At 37.3% G+C, this 22,287-nt stretch overlaps 1 pseudogene; it reads left to right on the forward strand.

Moving 5' to 3' along the window:
* Positions 1–13,996: 13,996 nt before the first annotated feature.
* On the forward strand, positions 13,997–15,077 carry LOC115286743 (annotated as a pseudogene).
* The last annotated feature ends 7,210 nt before the right edge of the window (positions 15,078–22,287 follow it).

Here is a 22,287-nt window from a genome sequence, read left to right on the forward strand (position 1 = left end):
GTTACATCCCACATTCAGGCAAAATCCACTTGATCCATTTGCCAGAATGAAGCTTGTACACACAGAGCCTTTTGCCTTTCTGAATTTCTCCAACAACAGATGCATGTAAGCCTTGAATAAAAAGCAGTTCTTTTGAAAACCTAAAGCCAAGCAGCTGTTTTGCTGGAAGCCAGTGCATTCTGAGCAGAATTTGAGAAATCTGGATTTTATTACTTAATGCAAAATTAATCTCAGTTTTTCCATCTGTAAAATGGTAAAAATATCTGCTTTGAAAATGTTAAGGGAGCTTAACGTGCTCATTGTGATGTGTGAGCTCTGCTTTCAATTCTCCCAAAGAGAAGCAAGAGTCTTTGCATTCTTTTTGTTCGTACACACAGCAAGAACATACCAAATAATTTTAAACTGTTGAACTCATCTGCTTAATAAACATCTTCTAACGAGTGTGAGAATTTTAATTAATTCAAAATACCGTCACACGTGTTTTACTATAAAATTGGCATGTTAAAATACACGTTTTTATTTCCCATTTTGTCATTTCAGATCGGGTAGAAGGGCTTGTTTTTTTGTGGTCTGTAATAGTAACGGTGAAATCAGGTACGGGTTCTATTCACATAACGAACAATGCATGATGACGGGCCCTTGCTGCCTCTGGGATGGCGCCATCATTCCAGTCTGAGGACAGTGCTCTTGGACTAGTCGTGTCCGATCTGGGACATGAAAAGGCTCCGATTACTTCCTTTGGGTTTTTGTGGGCAGATGGTGAATAAATGGATGAGAAGAAGGCAATACCATGAAGAAATTTTAGACATTTAAAATTACATATATTATATGTACTATATATATACAATTTGATATTAAATTATATTTTATATAAATACATATATAAATATATCACATGTAAATAATGCATGTTGTATATATATTATATTTGTATATCTGTTTATATGTTTTACATATTGTGCTAAAAAAAAGCATGTTTCCCATGGTGCCCTGATGAATATAATAGGAGCTTAGTGAATACTTGTTAAATTGTTAATCAAATGAATCAAAAGTAAAGAATATGTATGCAAAATAACAAGAATTATTGATATATAAGTAAATGATGGGTTATGGTAAAACTCAGAATCTTGTAGCACCTGAGTCATTCAGTCTGTTAAGTGTCAACTTCAGCTCAGGTCATGATCTCATGGTCTGTGAGTTCGAGCCCCACATTGGGCTCCTCACTGATAGTGTGGAGCCTGCTTGAGATTCTCTCTCTCTCCCACTCTCTGCCCCCTCATCCCCCCAACCCCAGCTCACAGGTACACTCTCTTCCTCTCTCTCTCTCTCTCTTTCGCTGTCTCTCTCAAAATAAATAAACTTAAAAAAAAAGTCATCTTGGTTTTGACTTTGGTTATGGGTTTTATTCCTTACTCTAGAGAGTGATCTTTATTCTTAAGGTGTAATCTTTCCAAAGTCTCAGCCCAATGCCCATGTGCTCAGCAAGCCTTCTTCTCCACTGCTGGGCCGAAACCCTGGCATCTCTCAGCTCTGCACGAAATCTGGTACCGCCATTCAGCACCACTCTCTGCTCAGCCTGCAGAGTCCTGCTCGTGCATGTGGAAACTGGCTCTCAGCTGAGAGCCCAAGAGGGAATCACGTTGAAACTTCAGGGACCTCTCACTCTGATAAATCCTTGTTTTCTGATACCTTACCCCACAAACTCCAATCTCAGCCTTTTTACTAGAACAGACCCTGTCTCTACCTTCCTGCACTGTAGTTTGGTAAGGTGCTTCATGTAGAACCTGAGTGGAGCATGGAGTTTCTTTTGTGTATTTTCTTTTCTCAAGGATCATACCCTTATGTTTTCTGTTGTCCAATAGCTCACAGTGTTGCTTTGTACATTTCATTCAGTTCTAAAATTATTTTCTGTGGCAAGGAGTGATAGGTGGTCAAGTCCAATAGTAGCACTCCATCATGTCTGGAACTGGAAGTTGAAACATGTACATTGTTGGATGTTAAAGAATCTGCCCCTCTTTTTAGGTAAAAATCTTACTTTCATCTCTCTTAAAAATTAGAGCAAAGTTGACGCCACTGTATCTTGGCAAGTGGCAAGTGTGTGTATGTACACATTTCTTTTTTTCTCCAATTTATGCATGTAGATCATTTCTTGTTTGTTTGAAATGGTAACTGAGGATGGCCTCTGAGCATAAGAATAGCAAAGGCAAGGTATAAAAATAAACACAAATTAAAAAAAAATAGGCTCTCATGAGAGGCTTGATTCTTCAAAAACAAAATTATATGAACTGTACATAACCAATAGAAGCAGAAGACACTGTTGCAATAAAATAGTTCAAAGAGAATTCTGGTTTCTTCTTGAATTAACCTTCAGTCTGACATGTTCATAATGCCTGCAAAAGGCAACAGATGGTATTAGATGGTAAATTACATTAAAATATGTGTTCCGATGTATTATGTTTATTTATTTAGTTAGTTACAAGGTTTTTAAAAAAATTTTTTAACGTTTATTTTATTTTTGGGAGAGATACAGACAGAGCATGAGCCAGGGAGGGGCAGAGAGAGAGGGAGTCACAGAATCTGGAGCAGGCTCCAGGCTATGAGCCGTCAGCACAGACCTGAACACAGGGCTCAAACTCATAAAACATGAGACCATGACCTCAGCCTAAGTCGAATGCTTAACTGACTGAGCCACCCAGGCACCTCTCATGAGTTTTACTTAAAAATAAACTCACTGAGGATGGCAGGTGTAGCTTAAGTATAAACTCACAAACTTGTAGGTCTATTTCAGATTTTAGGAAAGCAGACCCACATTAGGACGGACTGATAAAACTGAAACAACCTTCCATAAAATGTAGTTTTTTGACAGTGAGTTGTTTCTACTAAAGGGTTAATAATATCCTTTGGTAAAGAAATAATATGAGGCTACCAACTTGCCTTTAGTAATGCATATATCTTTGCTTGTTTCCCAGAATTTGAAATAGATTGGAGTTAATCCATTCACACTTGTGTTTCAAGGAATCTTGATGAGTTTAAGGATTTAACCTAGAATCATGGAATACAAAACTTCCTGGCTCACAGTACAATGAATATGTTTTCCTGGACTCAATAATTCAGTATAATTAGGAGCATGAAATAACGAGTTAACTAGCTACAGAGAGACTCTGTAACAACTGGTTTCAGCTTACATGAAAGAACTTTGACAGTAGAATCAGGAAACTTCCAAGAAGTCAGGACCATAGATGGTCAGACCTTGGGTGGTCATAAAGTGAAGGCATCTCAGGCTCAGAAGAGACTCACATACCTCTTGTTTCAACTAAATGCTAGTTCCTTTCCAGATGGTTCCCAGCCCATTGAAGTTTTTAGAAATTTAGAGGAAAATAAGTGTCTTATGGTAGGCTACATGATTTTGGAGAAAAACCATGCAATATACAAATTACTGAGTTTAATTTAAATTTTGTTACTTCCTAGTTTTCTCACCAAACAAATTTTACAAAGTCTGCCTCTTGATAGTATTTGACCTATTTATGAGAAGATGAAATGAGGAAGTTCTTATTACTTTTTCAAATGTAGCAAAGAAATACTGTTTTTAGTAAATAGTGAAGAAACTGAAGCTCAGAGGAAGTAAAAGCATTGCTTAATGTTCCACAGGTAGAGAGGCACAGCTCCTATCCTGGGACCCCCTGAGCCCTTACTATTCATGGATGTTTAAAAGGTACTTGGAGGAGTGTCTGGGTGGCTCAGTTGGTCAAATGTCTTATTCCTGATTTCAGCTCAGGTGATTTCAGTGAGTGTGGATCCTGCTTGGGATTCTCTCTCTCCTCTCTCTGCCCCTTTCCCCCATGCACACATGCATGCACATGCTCTCTCTCACTTTCAAAATAAATAAAAATTAAAAAATTAAAAAAATAATAAAATAAAAGGTACTTGGAGTGTTCACAGAAGTGGTCCACATGAAGTAAATCCTACCGTTATTTCTCTGAAAGAAACTGAGCTTTACCTTACTCAGACCGCTTCACACATGTCTTACTGTGTGTGAAAAGTGGTATATGCAGGACATTTCAAATTCCCATTTCAGCATTTTCCTATCTTAAGCCAACTCCTCATTAACCAGAAGTTTATGCCCCAAACTGCTATATAGTGTCATAGTTAACACGATGTTCTTGTATTCAACGCCTGAGTTCAAGTCCAAGATCTACCACTCACTGAAAGTTAATTAGTCTCCCCTTTTCTGATTTTAAATGAGGATGATAATATTCAATTTACAGAATGATTATGGGGATTACATTCGATGGCTCTTGTGATTGGAAGTAACTGGGACAGAATATTTGATCAATGCTAACCATTCTTATTATTTCCCTGCACCAAGCACAACACAGGGAAGGGTTCTGTGATATGCTTCCCACATGGTAAAACAGGAAGATGATAAGGTTTTCTTTTTTATAATGAATGATAATGACTTATAATGATACTCCTGCTTTGCAGTGTTCTACTTGCCTGTAATATTACACGACAACAGTAACATTTGTCTGCTTCCAAGAAGGTACAGCTGCTAAGGCTGCAGTTCAGGAAAAGGTACAAATTTGTTCACAGATCTCTCTGGGATCAAGCCTCCTTGGTTAGTTGTACTATTTCCTGACGTCTCAGACGCAACAGGCTAAGAAACTTTCAGATAGAAGAATAATTAATATATCTGAAGCCCTCACATATACTCATTCTCTCAGATCTCCCGAGTAACCATTTTCCTTGCAAAATGCATTTTCTGACCGCTCTTCAAGTCCCCAACAACAACATCACACTGTTGATGACTGTGGTGATTTCAGCACACAGTAATTCACCAGCCACATTCATTTTTAATATACTAATTTTGCATTTTCTTGTTCATCCAGAAAGACTAACAGTTTCTGATCACAGTCTGGAACACATGTCTCTAATAACAGCACTCACTGTGCCATTTTTTTTTTTTTTTTTTACATAAAGATACATGGGTTGTTGAGTAGCTTGGATATTCTGAGATTAAAGTGATGAGATCAGGCAAGCCTGACTGCTTTGTTTTCTAGAAGTCAAACAGACTGCAAATTTACAAGATATAAGTAGTTCAGTTAGACAGCGAGGCACCACTGGGGAGACACGTGCTTATTAAGTTCGTGGATTAATGCAGAAGCCGTATGTAGACCACTAGTTCAAGGGCTGAGGCTTTCCGCTGTACGATTTGAACATCACGGTGGTGGCGGTTGTGACAGGCTGCCGGACGACACGGACAGAGTCAGTTGCAGGGCAGTTAACAGAAGCCTACAAATTAGTTTTGTTTGTTTGCTCATAGTTTGCTGTATATAAGATTGTCTAAATGAATTTCTTCAATTCTTCCAGACTAAGATCCGTAATAATAGCAGAAGTGGTTTAAATGGGAAGATAAAGCAGTAATCGAGGTTTTGAATGAATGGTAGGGAAAGATGGTGAACATTTCATGGCCAAAGTTACCTTCTCCCCTAATTTGTAGATTATTGGCACATAATAGATACTCTTTCTTTTCAGATTGCATGGTGTTAGCCTTTAAGAGAAATAAAAAACAATACGTTGAGAACATTCGATAAATTACTTTTCTAGCCAATCTTTTTCTTTTCTCCCTTCTTTTTTCCTTTACTTCCTTCCTTTCACTTTATGCTCTTTCTATTCTCTTTCTTCCCGTGTGTCTTTGTTGTGATTTTGATTTATCTCTATTTTCATGCCTTATTTTGTTAAATGTTTGCCCACCTATGCCCCTGCTTCAGGGATAAAGCACATGTGGATGGAGGAAAAATAAAACTGTTGACTAAAGAGATCTGGTTCCACATGAGACTCTAATGAGAGTCACATGGTATTATGGGCTGTCCCCTCTCCTCAAATTCATTCACTGAAGTCCTAACCCTTCACCACACTCCCCCCAGTACCTGAAAATGTAACTGTATTTGGAGATAGGGACTTTTAGGAGGTGATTAAATTAAAATGAGGTGTTTAGTGTGGACCCTAATCCAACATGACTGATCCTTGTAAGAAAAGGAGATAAGAACACGGACATGCATGGAGGAAAGACCATGCGCAGACACAGGGATAAGACACCCGTCTCTAAGCCAAGGAGAAAGGCATTAGAAGAAGTCAACATTTCTCACACCTTGATATTGGACTTTTAGCCTCTAGAATTGTAAGAAAATAAATTTCTCTTGTCTTAACCATCCAGTCAGCGTACTCTGTTAAGCAGCCATCCCAAATCATATAAATTATTTGTAACTGGCTTAATGTATCATCATTTTTCACAAGACTCAGAGTTGCAAGGATAAAATAACATTATTCTCTTATTCATTCAGCCAACAAACAGATACCAAGGTACATCTCATCACAGTAACCAGAGACTCCTCCCCTCTCCCCTCATAGAGCTCACCCAAATATCACATGCAAAGTGTTTTATAAATAAAGTTGTTAAAAACATTTATTATTATTGGAAATGTTCTTATTTTCAACATAATTAATGGAAAGGACTGCATTAATAGGGAATGCCAAAACTTGAGATTTTTACATCTACTTGTCTCCATTAATAGTTAACATTTATTGAGCACTATTTCAAATACTTTCTTAGTGTTTATTTTATTTTCATAACAACACAAAAGAGTAGATACTCATGCTTTCCTCATTATACATATAAGAAGAGTGGGACAAAGGGAATGTAAATAACTGGTCCAAGATCACACAGCTACAAACAGCAGCAAGTAATACATCAATATGTGGAAGTTAAAACAAAATCGTAACACAATAGAGCCAGCAAGTAATACAGAGTTGTTGGAACTAACAGTTGGAAATATTTCACGGGAGGAAGTCTTCTAATTAGCCAATATCTGACCTTGGCCTCATGGGCATCATACTTCAAATACCAAAAGCATGGTAAATGAAAAGAATATGACTAAATTGGGAAAAGGGTGAGAATGTTTTGTCTGCTGCTAATTTTTCAAATGCATCTGCAGGAGTTGAAGTATAAAGAGGATGGGAAATAAGGCAGTAAAGGAAGGCTTGCGATATAATCATCAGATCAGCAGCAGGTTTAGTACAATGGGGCATACACCCCCCACCCCCAAAACTTTGTTAATGGGGCTTTTTTAATATCGGGTGACAGACAGAAAGGAGCAAGAATAGCTAATTGCCTCCAATCCTCTTCTAGAGAACGGTGTTGGAAGAAATGGCTAATTTTGATCGTTCTAAGTTTTTAAATTGGCTAATAACAGTATATCATAGTTTAATATGGATTGAGTAGATGATATTTACACTTTACATCTGTAAGTAAAACAATATTAAACAGCCCTGCTAAGAATGTTTCTGGAGTACATTTGTGTGTGTTTATGTATAAATTCCTTCCTGTTTAAAAAACAGAACAAAACAACAACAAACACTTCAAGACCATTATCAGTTGGCTTTGAATATGCAGCAAAACTAAGTTCATTTTCCTCCAGTACAATTTTTTCCTCTCACTCAACTAAATAACTTACATCTTCCAGAGGCTATAAAACTAAAGGGCCCGAAATTATTTTAATATTTTAAGTAGTGTAGGTGTGATATAAATAAAGACTCAAGTGTTGTGAAGCTAAAATAATGATATGCAAAATAAATTGCACTTTTCCATTTATGGAAGTGCTAGCTTTCCCATGAAGGCAGGTTTGCGTTGGTTTTCAGGAAGCCAAGTGTATGCAGATGTATTGAACAAATATCATGCTTTATAGACCTTTGAAAAACTGAAATGTCGAGTTTAAAAAATTGTACACATCATCCAAATAAGTAATACAGGTAAGGAAGAAGTAAAAACAGTCACCATGTATTGGGAGGAAATGAAGGAGAGTCAGAGTGGGGGGTTTTGAACAGTTGAGGACAATCCAATGAACAGAATATGATTGTTTTGTTGGTTTGATTGGTGTATAATTCAGCCAGAGTTTGTGAGAAAGCTGGACTAGGAAGACTTTTAACACTGCTTTCTTTACTCTATATTAAGACCGTCAATGACACTTGCGTAGGACACAACTTGACTTTTATCAAATGTCAGAGGTCAGGGGCCCTAACTTTTCTTGTGCTATCACTACATTTCTTTGATGGTCATAAAAATGTTGTTTGCATTTTTGTACCTAGCTATTTGAAGCTTTCCCTCTAAGAGGACTGTACTTCTTGCCCCATCAAATTCACACTTGGCCATGTGACTTGTTTTGGCAAATAAAATGGGAAAATAAGGAAAGAGCTCTTTTTTCAGCTTAAAGAATCTTCATGTGGTATCACCATTTGCTCTTTTCCTTTAACTGAAGATGGAATATCCTTGTGGCACCAGTGTGGCTCAGTGGGCTAAGCCTCAGACTCTTGATTTTGTCTCAGGTCATGGGCTCATGTCATGATCTCACAGTTAGTGAGTTCGAGCCCCATGTCCGCTGCACTGACAGCATGGAACCTACTTGGCTTTCTCTGTCTCCCTTTCTCTCTATGCCTTCCCCTAACATGTGCACTCTCTTTCTCTCACAAATAAATAAACACTTAAAAAATTGGTTTTATTATATAAAGAGAGAGGGAGGGAACGCCATATCCTTGATAGAGACTGTTCCTTCAGTCTAGGCCAAGGAATGAAGAAAATTGGAAGTAGACGCATGCTGGATATGTAATGTAAATTTGAAAAAAAACCTTTCTGTTGTTGCTGTATGCCACTGATAATATGGGGGTCATTTATTACTGAGCATAATCTAGTTTAAGCTGATTGATACAACTTCCTCATGTAATTTGGTCCAAATGTAGTTCAGATACTAAAATGAATCACATGACCTAGAGCCTGGCTCCTTCTGCACCTCCTCTTTTCCATCTTTCTTCCCCTCTCAATTGCTTTCTATTAACAGTTCTGGAGTGATAGCCTCAGTGTTTGTATGTTTATAGTCCCTGAGTACATCTACTGGAATTCATAAGGGTACACACACACACACACACACACACACACACCCACTAAAAAACATGTCTTGAGTTAATTTGATCTGATGTCCCCATTGCACATAGAACTGTAAGCTGAAGTCCGGAGACACATTGGTTTTTCCAAGTTCCTGCATCAAGGGAGTGACAGAGTAAACTAGAAGGCTAATATCAAGGTTCCTGGTCCAGGACTGTTTCCATTAGAGGCTTCAGCCTCCTCAAGGAATTTCAAGATGCTGCAATGAGCTCTGACACAATATTTTTGCCTTTTAAACATTTGGAAAATGACTCATATATATAACAGACACAGCAGGAAAACAGACATGAAGGATTTAGGGAACAAAATTATAACTTCTCAGTCTGTTTCCAGGAATTGAGAGGAGACACTGGAGAGGCAGGAAGGCCAGCATTATTGGCTACCTACTCTTGCTGGATCAAATAGTACAGCTCATCAAAACAAACTCTGTGGAGCCCATGAACACCCATGAATCACCCTATACAGTTATTTCTCTACCACAAAATAAAGAGGAGACAACACAAATGTACAATGAAGATCCATTTTCTGGTTTCATTTCTCACTGGGAAAATTAAACTTCTTTCTCTATTGTTACAATAAATGTGTTGGCACTATTATTTTTCAATTCTTTACTTCTCCCTCATTTCTTTTATATTATTTTATATAAAATGACACAAACTTGCCCTTAAATGTTGTGCCTTCTTCCAAAGAATCCAAACATGAGAATCACCAGGACAGTTTTATTAGGAGTTCAAGGCCAGGACTTCCAAGTCCTGTCAGGAAAGGGCACTGCTCTGGCTCATCCCTGGTCTCGTTGCCGTCTCTTCCAAGGTCCAGTTGGAGTAAAAATAGAAATTAATGTATTTTTCAGAGACTGCCCAGTCACCAATCTTCTGATTCTTTTCAAGGACCCTGGCTTATGCTGTCTCCTTTCTCAGTCTATGCCTTGTGGGGATACATCCTCAAATTTTACAAGTAATGCAGACTGAGATTTATTACCCAAATGAAAGGTCTACTTTATTGAAGTCCAGTATAAGATGAGGTAAAATATTTCTAAGTTAGCAAAAGCTTGAACGCCACAGACTTTCATATTTAAGAATGTTTCAAAGTGTGTGTTTTCCTTTTACAAAGTGTTATTCCAGTCATGCCATTTCCCATACCCCGAACTGTTAATGACCCCAACTGCCTATGCTAATAAGCACACCCTTCTTATTCTGGAATTTTCCGAGCATGACATATCTGATTTTTATATGCTCCTACTTTTCAGGCTAGCTCTGGTGTATTCTCCCACACTCACACACATTCTCCTCCCACAAGCCCCGTATCTGCTGTTGCGATCTCTGAAGGAGTTAAGAAATGTATTCCTTTTTCTTTATATTCACTTGCATGACACATACACATTACTGTCATTTCTCCTCTAGACTTAAGAAATAGCTTCCTAACTACACCAAATCTTTCCCCCTTCCAATCTATCCATTAGCCATAGACTCTTTGGAAAATATAATTCCTATCATGTCTGCCTTCTGGATAAACCATCGGTCTTCACCTAGACATTAGGGTAAAATCCTACACATTGTCTCCAAGTATTGATTTAATCTAACTCCTTCCCAAAAGACAGCTTCATCTTCCTTCTCTCTTCTAAGTTCCAGCCATACTGAATTTCTCTCAGGTCTTCAAATAGACTGTTTTCTCTCACTCCAGGGCTTTCATACATTCTTTTCTTTGGCTGGAATGTTTCTTCCATCATCTTTCCCTTATTTGTCCTTCAGGTCTCAATTTCCTCTAGGTATCTCTGGCCAAATGCTTCACCCAGTAGAATCCTACATATTTCACAGTATTTATTACATGCACATATAAGGTGAATAGTGCAGAAAGGGAGGTAGGCATCCTGTCTATAGATGTGTCTCCAGCAGCTAGCAGAATGCCTAGAAAAGCTACTTAAAAGCACATTTTATGTGTGGCTATTTTATAAAATTGTCACCATCTTCCTCAGGTTTCATTATAAATATTCCTTTTCAGGAAGCCTTTGCAAAAGGAAGACATTTAGCTGGGGTGGGGTGGAAATGGGAAGGAAAAACGGAGGGCCAGGGTATTTAGGGTAATAAAGATCAAGAGGAAGAGTACAACAAAATCCAATGAAAGATGTACTTATGGTAAGTAAACCTTAAAGAAAGAGAAGAAAATACAAAAACATGGATGGATATTGACAACAAATGTAGGGATGACAAAAGGACTTTGAAGAACAAGAAAAAAACCCTAAGACAGAGTTCATTGATTTTAGTGGTTCTTGCTTTCTCTAAGAAATCTGAGCAATACCCAGAAATCAGCCTAGAAAGAAACTCCGTGTTCCAGGCCACTAAATAGAGTTTCCAGGGTTTATGTGTCTGTTATTTCCCCACATCCCAGACTGGAAAAACACAGTCAGCAAAGCGCAGGCTGTTCTACAGTTCACCGGGCATAAAATGCCTCTCAGCTCTCTTGGGAGCTCCATATCGACAAGCAAAGCAGTCCAGCTTGTCAGATATTATCATTCTTAGCTCGGTCAGCACTGTGGGTATCTGGCCCCACCCAATTCCATGGGGTACCATCCATCCAGACCAGAGGATTTAACTTCTCACCATGTATTGCTAAGACTCCCAAGTTTTAACTCTGTGATCTCAAATCTTTCATTAGCGGTTGTTCCTATTTCCTGTCTTGAAAGATAGAAAATCTCATTATCTCAAGTCTATACACACAAAATATTCAATAGCGGCCCAAATCTGTCCTACGCTATAGGACATTATCTTGTGTGTGAAAAGAAAGTACAATTAAATGGGAATCAACATTTGTTAACAGTGTGTTAAACATTTTCATTGTTACAGAGAAAGTAACAAATAGTATTTTTCCCAATGTTAATTACATATCTTTGATTAGATGTTCATTTTGTTTTTAACTAAACACTGGGTATTGTATATTCAGATTATAACTCAGTACTGGATATCTGAAACAATCTTGAGAAAGAACAAAGCTGGAGGACCCACACTTCTCAACTTCAAAATTAACTACAGAGCAACAGTGATCAAAATAGTGTCTTACTGCATAATGTTAGAAAAGTCCATGGAAATTACAAATTTTCTTTAGATTGAAGTAGCTTTTGCATTACAAAAGGTATAGAGGACAGGGTGAAGAATTGTGAGCATTTTTGTCATTGATATAAAACCATCTACCTTCTGGCATAGCTCTTCATACCTCTCTATATACAAAATCCCCCCATCTCCTCCAAGTATCCCTAAATTGCTAATCCACTGCAGCACGAGGTGCAAAATTCAGTATCCTGGATTCTACATCAGGTCCTCAGTGGGCATCCTAAGAGTGGGCTCTCTAAGATTACTGCCTTTTCTCCCCTTGATCACTTCTAAAGACAACACTGGAAATTATGGCCTTGGAGGACATTTCTCAGTTTTTTTCTTGCCAAAAGAAAGTCAAAAGCCAAATCTTCTTTATTGTTGAATGGTTTCCATTTTAGGATGGCAGCACTTTTGCCGATATCACTCCCTTAAAAGCTTTTTGGTTGTTTATGAATCTGGGTCCATCCAAGGAATTGTGTAAAGGTCACACTTCCAATTTGAAGGATAGACCTCTCTCTACAGATTTAATTATGGTTCTATAGGGCATATCAAGTCCATGCGGGGTAATAACCTTAAGCTTTCGTCAATTGTTTCTTAGGTGAGAGAGCCCAAAGGGGACCAGCTTAATTCTCTCAGAAAGATTACAAGGAATTATATAAGTGCCCAGTTTATTTAATCTCCTTTCCAAACCCTATTGTACTTTTAGAATCTTTGTTGGCTATAAAAGCTAGAGTTAAAAATCAATTTTATTTTCAAACACAATTAGATCTTACTCTTCCATAGTTTCCTTAAATTCCTCTTACTCATCTACCTCTATATGTTATCCAACATAGCTAGAGGTAACTAGTTGACAGTTTCAATATTCTACCTGAAGTTCTTCTTAACCAAATCTGAATGTTCTTTAGATTTCTTTTTTTCTTTTCTTTTTTTTTTTCACTTTCCAAGTGAACACAGATTTTTTTTCTACTACTGTATAACCTAGGTCTCCTTTTTTCCTCAGCCTTTTAATGCATTTTTTATTTTATTTATTTTGAGAGAGAGAATGTGTGTGCAAACAGGGTAGGGGCAGAGAGAGAGAGAGAGAGAGGAAGAGAGAGAATCCCAGGCTCTGAGCTGTCAGCACAGAATCTGACATGGAGCTCAGTCTCACAGCTGAGAGCTCACAACCAGAGCCAATATCGAGTCAGATGTTTAACTGACTGAGCCACCCAGGCACCCCAGCTTTATAATACTGTTTCTTATCTTTTATCCCCCAGATTTTGCGCTTTTTTTTTTTTTTGCCATTTTGTCATCTTTTTCCTGCCACCTGGTTCCAGAGCCGGTGCCATATATTTTAAGTTTTTGTTATGGCATCATTCCTTCCAAGGACACATTTCTGTATGAATTACTTATTGTCACAATAAGCCACAATATTATCTCAAGCACAATGGCCTAGCTACCAAGAATTTGTTTAATTCAGAAGTCTACTTCTCTGGGCTGGTCTTGTCTGATAGGCCACTCAGGTATCTATGGCCAACAAGCTGATCCACTGGGAATCTCACCCTTCAGCAGGCTATCCTCGGCCGGTTCCATGGCTCCCTTAGAGTTCGAAAAGAATGAATGGAAACATGCATGTCCTTTTGATGCCAGGCTACAAACCATCACTTCTGCCTCACTCTATCTGCCCAATAAAGGCATAAAGCTAGCCCAGCGTGAAGAAGAAATAGACTACAACAGCATTGCTACAGGCACATATAAAGTCATAGGTAAAAATTGTAGTCAATTTTGCAACCAGTTTGCCACAACTCTTCATATTTCCTCAGAATTCTGCATACAAATCCCAGTGGAAAGATCCTATTGACTCTTCCTTCAAAATGTAGCTGGAGACTGCTGCCCTGAAGAACTTGAAAGCTGCGTATTTTCAGCCTTGGACGGGGCCATGGTGCGGCCTGTGAGGCATAAGAAACCAGTCAATTACTCACAATTTGAGGACTCTGACAGTGATGATGACTTTATTTCTGCCACTGCACCTTCAAATAAAAAACCCAGAGCAACACCAAAGGAGTTAAAACTAGAAACAAGGAAACCTAAACTGAAAAATCTCCAGAAAGAAGACTTCCCGCAAGAGAAAACTCCTAAAAAAATTTAAAAAAGGATGGCTTTAGATGACAAGCCCTACCAGCGAGACTGAGAAGTCACACTCGCTTTATCAGCGAAGGAACTTCCAGCAGTCACCACGGATGCACAAGAGGCTCGAGATGAAAGCATTGAAAAACGTGAGTCGTGAAACTGCGACAATGAGTAAGGCCCCTCATATCTCCAAATGCAGTGTAGCCAGCGATTATTTAGATTTGGATAAGATTACTAAGGAAGATGATTTTCCTGGTGTTCAAGGGAAAAGAAAAGCAGCATCAAAGGCTGTGGTAAAACAGAGGAAGATTCTTTTGGACAGCAGTGATGGCGATAGTGCTAAAGAGTCTGAACCAGACTCTGCAACTGGTGAAGAGTTCGAGGATGACTCTGATTTTAGTGAGAGTGAAGACAATGACGAAGACTTTACCAGGAGAAAAAACAAAGAGAAAGAAATTAAAAAGAAAGAAGTGAAGGTCAAACCCCGAGTGGAAAAGAAGGAGAAGAAATCTAAATCCAAATGTAATACTTTGGAAGTGATTTCAAGAGACTCTGTCCAGTTGCCATGAAATCAGGACCTCAGCCTTCACCAAAAAAAGTTTCTGTTTCTTCGGAGGTCCTAGGAAACCATTACAAATACGCAGTCCTTCAGCCGAAAACAAAAATCCTACGTGGGTCCCTCCAGGGATACCCTGAAGCAGCAGCAGCGAAAGCCCACTGACAGGCATCTGTTAAGTCTCCAAATCAGAGTCTCCGCCTGGGTTTGTCCCGATTAGCACGAGTTAAACCTTTGCATCCAAATGCTGCTAGTAGCTGAGCATGGTAATAAGCACATGTTTGATTAAGAGAATCACAGTTTTACAAGTGTGTTTATATTTAAGGAGGGTATCATAATACAAAAGAATCCTTTAATGTCTTATAAATTGCCTCTACCCATTCTGTGATGATGTTCTCTGAAGCTATTCGAGACTTTGATAAGAGGTGTGTTTATCAGAATTACCTTGTAATGCCCTTTCCTTCTGAAGAATGTATCCTATTTTTCCTGTGTATAATAAGTCGTTGTCATTCAGTGGTTGTCAGGTTGACATGGAGGAAGTCCATGTTGCATGCTATTCTTTTCTAGAAACATGATGCTCCTTCCTAACTTTGTCTAATTTATGGTACCTTAACTGTAACTGTTTATCTGGCAAAAGGAAAAATTCCCACTTTTTCCAGGAGACATTTCTGAAATCTTAAACTACATTTGCCATTTTAGTTGCAAAGATGTTTCATATTTTAGCCAAATATTTATAGTAAGAATTCAGAATTTGTTTACACATTAAAATAGTTCTGATGACATATGTTTCCTACTCAGAAGTAGATGTTTATTGTATAGCAAATAGAATTTCATGACATTTTATGAAGTGCTCGTCAAAGCCTTTAATAAAAGTGAAAAAGTTTTGATATGCTGTTTCCTTGAACCCATTGTATCCACCTGTCTCTGATTGTCTGCATTTCATAAATAAATTAATGCTTTATTTAAAAAAATATATAACTGGAATCCATTTACTTCTCACCATTCACTCCCTTAACTACTTATACTCAAGTCACTTTCTTTTGCCCTTGACTTTCTTATCTATTCTTCTGGCATCAGTCAGAGCATATTTTTCAAATCTGAATATGAAGTTACATCATACCACTGACCAGAATAAAATTTTGAAATAATCTTTCATATTAAGCATAGTGAAATCAAGTTGCCTACAATTGACCACAAGTCCTACAAGTCTGGCCCTCTCTCTTCTCTCTGAGGTCCTCTCCCATTTTTCTCATCCTATTTATTTATTTTTAATAGCACAAATCCTTCTAAGAAAAGTGAGCTCCTTGAGTGTGGTAATTATGTATCTTTTTTAAATTGCTATAGCTCTAATGCTAGAAGATTACCTGGTACATAACAAGTACTCAAAAAATAGTATTGCTGAATGAATGAATGAATGAATGAATGAATGAGTTGATGGAATCTTCAGGCAAAAGCATGGACTGATAAAGCTATTATACTCAAGAGTCTTAAGATGTAGCAACTGGGGCTTTTAGGCAGGATTTAGTGAGAGCTAAAAGGCATCTGAAAACATCTGAGAGTTTAACGGCTTATTAATATTTTGTGGAGGTGTAGACACAACCCATGGGCACCCTCTGAAGATGTTGCAGCTCCTCCAGGCTCTGCCTGATCTTCTCTGTAATGTCATGTATACTCATGGCATAATTTATTATGTCTACACAGAGATGCAAAATACATGCATCCATTCCAGCCATCTTAGTATGTTATAGGTGGATTTATCTTAGCTTGACTCAATCTCCACTCATGCTACTTCCCATTGAACTTGATCTTCCTCTAGCAGTCTCCCTATGGATGACACCACCATGTCCCCAACTCTAAGCCAAAGCTGTAGATGTCACCTTTCTCCTATCCCTTTCACATCCAGCTTCTAAATCCTCTAATCTGTCAACTTCTCATGTTCTCTAGCATTATAAACCCCACCTTTTATCTTTTCTTCATGTTTTCTCGTCTGTGTTTTGTTTTAATAAAGGATCAGGTATCATAAATGTTACATAATTTTAAATCTTTCTTCTCCTTATAAAATTCTAAAATAACAAAGTATACATTCTGTTTTTAATTTATTACTTTAATAATTATAAAAGTAAATTAGTAAATTAAATTATTATTTATAATTAGTTTTTATTATACTTCTCTATTATTTTTTATGTTTCAAGAAGGATTATTTATCATAGATGTTGCAAAAATTTGGAACTTTTTTCTTTACAAAGTTTTAAAAGAGCAAAGCACATATTATTTTTCTCCAGATCCTTAGATGTGCACAATTCCCAGATAGTATTTTTTAAAAAGTTTTGTTAAATGTCTGTTTACTTATTTTGAGAGACACAGAGGGAGACAGAGAGAATGCAGGGGAGGGGGAGAGAAAGAGAGGTAGAGAGAAAATCCCAAGTAGGTTCTGCACTGTCAGCATGGAGCCCCTTGTGGGGCGTGATCTCACAGAACCGTGAGATCATGACCTAAGCAGAAATCAAGAGTCAGTGGGTTAACTGACTGAGCCACCCAGGCCCCCCAATTTTTTTTCTTTAAAAGAGGCAGGGCCTAACTTGATTTTAATAAAACTAAATAGAGTTCTTGAAAGCAATTTGCTTTATTTATGAATGCTATTACATCAGAAAATTCTACAATATTTAGAATTGAATATAATCTCTTCTCTATTATTCTGCTTTCGACTGTTATTTTATAAGAATCTTTATAACAGTTTTTGGCTTAAAGAATATACTGTTCCTTATAAAGTTATCTACCAACAAATTTCTTAAGATTTGTATTAACCATTGATTTATTCTCTATTTATTAACCAATCGAAAGTCTTTAATTGTTTTGCATAAGAGATTAATGGCTTTCACCATTATTAATTTCTACATCATTTTGCTAATCAGTGGTATATGTTTTCTATTGATCAACAGAATTTCAATCTATTTAATGCATAAAGAGATTTTTTTTGTAAATCCAAATACTTTATAGGTAATTGCTCATCTATTTATACTTAGAAGAGAGTAGATATTAGTGACAAATCATAAGACATGCCTCCTTTATCTTACTGTTGAGATACCTAGCAGTAATGATGGCAGTCTCCATCACGCAGTCCTTGACCATACGCAAGCAGAGCAATGAGCCTCCAATGAGAATGCTGTACACGTTCTCAGGCTAGAAGTCCTCCGTGACCTAGGCTGAAGCTGAATAGAAATTTGGGCCCCAAACTCTCTTGTTCAACATGTCCTCTAACATTAGCTCACAGTGAATCCCGCGGAGGGCATTATCATTCCATTCCAGTGCAGATGAGAAAACTGAGATGTAAAACTGTGGAATAATCTGGTTAAAGTTGCTGAACTGAAAAGAGGTAGGGTCAGGACTCAAAATCAGGTAAGTTAGACTTTAAAACCTGTTTTCTTATCTATTGTCTTAGGAGATGATTGTCTAGTGAGAGAGACAAATAGATGATAAACAGCATAACACAGATAGGACATCATAGTTCCAAGGTGATATCTCTCATCATAGTAAAATTGGTGACCTCAACTTGCCCGCATTCTTTGTGGGTTCTCCTATCCTTACCAACTCAGAGCATTGCCTAGGCCCTGGTGGATTATTGTTAGATTTGTCTACATATCTATCACCTATCAGTTACCTATGTATGTATGTATGTATGTATGTATGTATCTATCTATCTATCTATCTATCTATCATCTATCTATATCTATTATCTATGTATCATGTATCTATTATCTATTACTATCATATATTTATTATCTATCATCTATCTTCTATCTATCTACCTACCTATCTATCATCATCTATATACCCACACCATATCCTTCCTTAACTCACTGCATCGTCCAGCTGCTCATTTTTATTAAAACCACACAGAAAGCTCTGATATGTCAAATTCAAGCATATCTCTGCTCTTTTCCCATCTGCAAATCCTCTGAGTGGAGGACTGAACTAAGCCTGGCCTGGTACCTTGGGGAAATGTGTTCGTTGATTGTAACAGTTTAATAGGCCTATAGAAAGTAGGGCAAGCAGCTGAAATATTCCTAGAAAATTTAAAGTTAATCCAAGGACCAGAGAGATGGTCACCACATGTTTCTAATTTCAATTTTCTGTTCTGTCTAATCATTTTTATATCATTACCATGAGGTTAAAACCATTATAATAAATCTTAATTCATCTTATTATAGTTCTGTCATTATGCAAAGTGGACATAATGGCAATTTTTCTTAGCAAATGAGTATGCTGAGAAGATTGACCTCATTGATAGTTTACAGAGATCTGCGGAGAAGAAAAAATTTTTTCAATATAGTAAACGGCATTTCCACTGATACATTCTTCATAAATCTTAGAAGCATGTCAAACCAACCGAGATCTATCAAATTACTGCCCCACACTTCTACTGAGTGAAAAGATAGGCTGATGAGTGATGTAGAGAAGACAAAAGGTTAAAATTATTTAGATAATATGTTGCAAATACAGATACTCATGAAGATGTGTCCTGAGAGAAAATTTGAGTATATGTTTGCTCTATGTCAAGGTATTTTTGGAAATTAACAAAAGCCTGAAAAATAAGGATTTGGGCTTCAGTTGCAGGGAAAGAAAGGCTGCTGAAATGTTTTTAAATTCTCTTTTAACAAATAATAAATATAAGGCATGGTTTAGTATCATATGTACATGTGAATCTTTTCAACTAAAGAAAATCTGTTGAAGATTCAAGTTCTGTTATATGTCAAAATAAATGACTTACCATTATTATGTATATGATCTACATAAGACTGAAAGCTCTCCTGGGAAGGGTTGTTAGGGTAGCTATGTTGACTAATTAGTACTTAAAAACTTGTCAAAATGACATCTTATTTATTTATGTTAGTTTAAAAAATTATATACTTCACCTTCTATACATTTCAACAAGTTAAAAGTTTAAGATAATTAGAAAATTAGTTTTGCCTATAGGTGTTCATGAATTCTAGTCACAAATAGTATTGTTTTCATTGGTCCATAGTAATTAAACTGTGTACTTTTAAACTTTTTAAAAAATGTTTATTCATTTATTTTGAGAGACAGACAGACAAACAGAGGGAGGAGAGAAAATCTCAAGCAGGGTCTGCCCAGACAGTACAGAGCTTGATGTGAGCCTCAGTCTCACAAACCTGTGAGATCATGACCTGAGCCGAAACCAACTATTGAACGCTTAACCTACTGAGCCACCCAGGTGCCCCTAAACTGTGTACTTTTAAGACTGTGTACTTGCAAGGCTTTTGCAAAGTGAGGTCTCCAGCTTATTGAACACTCTTCCTGTGTGTCGCCTTTGGCGGTGGTGGGGTGATCAGAGAGCTTTCTAAAGCCCTTGGACAACAGTTGCTCCTTTGATCTCACCAGGTCTTCCCAGTTACTATAGTTACAAATTAGAACTAGAAATTACATGCTGGTTTTTTTTTTCCCCTAGGAAGTGTGTCTTAGGTTTTTCCCTTATTATTTTCTTTCCTTTTTTGTTTTGTTTTGTTTTGTTTTCCTCTTCATTTTTTGGTGGTGGGGGTGGTTATGTTTAAATGAAGTTGCTTTTACAACACCAAAGACTTAATCATCCATTTCCTACATAAAAGGTAGTTACTTTTTGGCATGGACCTCAAGCATATTGTAGTATAGAGGTGGAATTTAAGGAAAGGTATTAAGCAGGCTGTGTTTCAGCTTATGGGCAAGTAATATATTGTATCATGTATCTTGAATGTATCATAGATAAGCTGCTATATAACGATTGCCACTTCAGATAGCTGTGAAATTAGGTGATTAACTGTTACTTAACCTTCTAATTTCTGTATAAGTCTAATTACATGAAATAGAAGTTGGGGTTTTGATTTCTTACTTTGCTTCTCTGTTTGGAGTGTCATTGTAACTACTGTATTGTAAATGATGGAAAATAATTGCATATGTTAAAAAAAATTGTGTTATATTAAAAAAAAAAGAACTAGAAGCAAGTTTTCCTTCGGTGCCTAACCATCACCTTAGTTCTACCCTTGCTGTATCCTGGGGTTCCTATACACAGTTTTTATTAGGTACAATACATCTTGGGTTCTAATTGGTGTCATTGTTTTTTTAGTTTCACTTCACTTGACTGCTATTTTTTTAAGTATGCCCCAATCCAAACCCAATTAAGTCATTCTCCATGGTTCCCTATTGTTCAAATTCCTTAGAATGTCAAATAAATTTTTTGAGGTTGTGAGCATTTCCTGTAGCCACTTTCACGCCCTGCGCATATGTATTTCTTCTTCACATGTGTCTCCATTTCATTCTGGTAAACTCATCATTCTTCTAGCCTCAGTGCTTTAGAATATATCCTCCCATTGAATGGGAATACACACTCTCTGGTCTTTCTACTGAATTCAAACTTCAAAATTCAAATCGAATATAGGCTCTATATTAGTATCTTATTGTTGCTGTAACAAAATCCCTTAAATTAAACAATACAAATATATTATCTTACAATTCTGGCAGTCAGAAGTGGAAAATGGGTTTACTGCGCTAAAATCAAGGTGTCCACAGGGCTATCTTCCTTCTGAAGGCCCCAGGAGAAAAATGCATTTCCTTTGCTTTTCCAGCTTCTAGAGGTCACTTGCATTCCTTGTCTCCTGGAATGGATGAATTCCTTTCTCCATCTTCAAAGCCAGAAGCATGATATCTTCCCAGCTCTCTATCTAGCTCTGATGTCCTATTTTACTTCTAAGAACCCTTGGGGTTACACTGAATCCACCCGGGTAATCTTCCTATCCTCATTCTTCCTTATCAAATAGCCCCCCAAATTAGCCTCTCATTTTATAATTTGACACCTACAGACCCATATTCTACAAGTATTGTATATGAAGACTAAATCATTTGTGAGATCCATTTAAGTTCAATCTATTTTCATTAATTGCAGAGTTTATTATTTAATGGTGATAAAGCTTAATATTATTTTAAAACTTTGAGGGTAGAATCTGTTACTAAAACAAGATTTCAAAAGAGATTTAAAAAATACCCAGGTTTGCTATGATAAAATTGAGGAACCTTTGAAGTTTTTCTATGTCCTAGGGAAAGGAGAGGGACTTCCAATTAGAGAATGGGTGCTGGAGTAGCACACTGCACAAGAGCTGACCTGAGAGATGTCAGCATCTGGGTCCCCAACAAAGTGTTCACTGCTCACAGGCCCAGGAAACCTTTGCTTCTAGCAAACATTAGACGTGAAACCAGGCTTTTGGGCTGAGTTTCTCAAACATGCTGTCTTTGTACCACTTTAATATAATAAAAAGGCTTTTTGTACCATTTGCCTGCCATATCCTATTTAAAGTCAACAAAAACAACACTGAGATACCACCTCACGCCAGTCAGAGTGGCTAAAATGCACAAATCAAGACACTATAGATGCTGGCGAGGGTGTGGAGAGATGGGCACCCTCCTACACTGTTGGTGGCAATGTAAACTGGTGCAGCCACTCTGGAAAACAGTGTGGAGGTTCCTCAAAAAACTATCCATAGAACTCCCCTATGACC

The sequence above is a fragment of the Suricata suricatta genome, chromosome 3, assembly GCF_006229205.1.
Source record: "Suricata suricatta isolate VVHF042 chromosome 3, meerkat_22Aug2017_6uvM2_HiC, whole genome shotgun sequence".
Classification (NCBI taxonomy): domain Eukaryota; kingdom Metazoa; phylum Chordata; class Mammalia; order Carnivora; family Herpestidae; genus Suricata; species Suricata suricatta.